Here is a 2,663-nt window from a genome sequence, read left to right on the forward strand (position 1 = left end):
CCCCGGCGCCTGTTGCCTCGGCCTCTTTTCTCCACCCGAGGTGTCCGAGTGGGGGCGCCTGGCCCTGTGCTCTGGGTCGCCGCCGCCTGGAACACCCGATTTGACCCGAGGCCAGGGATGCTGCAGTGCGGAGACGCTGCCGCCAGGGAGCAGCGTAGGCGAGAAAGAAAACCCGGAAATTTCAGGTGTTTCCTCCTCAGAAAGGAGTTATTTAAAAAAAAGAAAAAAGAAAAAAAAGGCTATTTCATTCTAGCCACTGAAGGGTACGGCGACCAGAAGCACGCTCAGGGAGGCAGTCCTGCGGACAGGGGGGATGCGGGGGGTACAGGCACCGAGTGCCGAGCTCCAGCTTCAGGTGCCTTCACGCTTTTCGCGGCTTTGGAGCATCTCTGACCTTGCACCGCGACCGTGGTGACGTCACACTGCCGAGCACCTAGAGCCCTGGGTCTTCAGACCCGGGAAGGGGGGGGTCACATCCCCCAACTCTGGCTGCAGGGAGGACCTAGGGGAGGTGGACGATGGGGCTGGAGCAAGCATTCACCCGCTGTCAGCCCTCCGGCTGGCTGCCAGCGACCCTGCGCACCAGTCACTCGACCCGGCTCGGGAGTCACCAGTGTCCCAGCCGTTCCCACGCCAGCTCTGTTCCCCACACGTGCATATTACACCTGCAGTAAGAATTCAGAGCAGCGAAGAGCAATAGGGAAAATGACTCTATTAACACAAAATTGTCGGGGCGCCGAGATTGCTCATCACATCCTCTGGCTTCCGCGCTCTCGTTCCAGCCCATCTAGAGGGTTCCTTCCTTCACTTTCTCATGCTTGGTCCTGCTGGGGTCCCATCAGTTTTTTTTTTTTTTTTAAGATTTTTTTTTTTTTTTTTTTATTCATGAGAGACACACAGAGGCAGAGACACAGGCAGAGGGAGAAGCAGGCCCCATGCAGGGAGCCCGACGTGGGACTCGATCCTGGGACTCCAGGATCACGCCCTGGGCCGAAGGCAGGCACTAAACCGCTGAGCCACCTGGGCTGCCCTACTATTCTTCGTCTTATTATTCCATATTTCCCCATTTGCTTGTTAGTAATACTTTCATTATACTCTTAGTGGTCACCCTAACAATTATAAAATTCATCCTTCAGTTATTATGGTCTAATGTAAATTGTTTTTCCTAATTCCTGGCAATTACAAAATCATTCACAATTCTAAAATTCAATTATAAGGCAGCTCCGGTGGTGCAGCGTTTAGCGCTGCCTGCAGCCCAGGGTGTGATCCTGGAGACCCAGGATCAAGTCTGCATCGGGCTCCCTGCGTGGAGCCTGCTTCTCCCTCTGCCTGTGTCTCTGCCTCTGTGTGTGTGTGTGTGTGTGTGTCTCATGAATAAATAAGTAAAAAAATCTTTAAAAAAAATAAAATTCGGGCAGCCCTGGTGGCTCAGCGGTTTAGTGCCGCCTTCAGCCCAGGGCCTGACCCTGGAGACCCCGGATCAAGTCCCACATCGGGCTCCCTGCATGGAGCCTGCTTCTCCCTGCCTGTGTCTCTGCGTCTCTCTCTCGCTCTGTGTGTCTCTCATGAATAAATAAATAAAGTCTTTAAAAAAAAAAAAGAATGCAATGCATGGGTTCACGGCCAATTGGACAAAGCTGAGGGAGGCCTAGTGAGCTGTAATGTCAGTCACTGGAGAATAAAAGATGGGACACAGGAAGAAAATGCATAGAAAACACAGAAAACAGCATGAGAGACACATGGGACATACACGAAGGTTTAACACATGTATAAATGGAGTCCAAGCACGGAAAAGTTGGGAATGGGACAGAATTGTGTCTGAAGAGCAAGGAGACAAGGCTCTCCCCAAACTCCCAAACTAGTGAAAGCTGGACAACACCACTTTTAGAACAGCTACAAACCTCAACACAGATGAGTACAAAGATGCTCCTTATTATAGTAAAGCCACTGGAAAACTAAAAACAAAGAGAAAATCTAAAACAGTCAGAAAAAAGGACATCATTTAGAAAGGCAACAATAACACGTCTGACTGCTCTGTGGAAGCACTGAGATCCAGGAGACAATGGAACGATATGTTTTAAGTGCCAAAAAACAGTGACTGCCAACTTAGAATACTGTATCAATCTACCAGGTGAAAGGAAAAGGCAAAATAAAAACATTTCCCGACACCCCCTACTCAAGACATTGAGAGGTTTTATTGCAGCAAACCTATACCGAAAATAAACTCAGTGACGATCTGCTGGAAAATGATTCCAGATGGAAACGTAGAAATGCAGAGTGAAAGAAGAGGGTACCAGAGATGAAATATGTCAATACATTTAGGGCATGTTGACAACAGAAAGTAATAAAATAGTTCGTTGTGGGGTTTACAACATTTGCAGAATTAAAATGCCCGATCATGATAGCACAAAGGTGCAAGAGGCAATCAGATTTAAAGTGTTGGCAGGTCTTTACATGGTCTAGGAAGTGGTAAAACTGTAAACTTACATTAGGCCCTAATAAGTGAGAGAGAAATTTTATAATTGGATTTTATTTTTTTATTTTTTAAGATTTTATTTATTTGTGAGAGACACAGAGAGAAAGGCAGAGACATAGAGGGAGAAGCAGGTTCCTCACAGGGAGCCTGATGTGGGACTCAATCCCAGGACCCCAGGATCAGGACC

This window comes from Canis aureus, chromosome 9 (genome assembly GCF_053574225.1).
Source record: "Canis aureus isolate CA01 chromosome 9, VMU_Caureus_v.1.0, whole genome shotgun sequence".
Classification (NCBI taxonomy): Eukaryota; Metazoa; Chordata; class Mammalia; order Carnivora; family Canidae; genus Canis; species Canis aureus.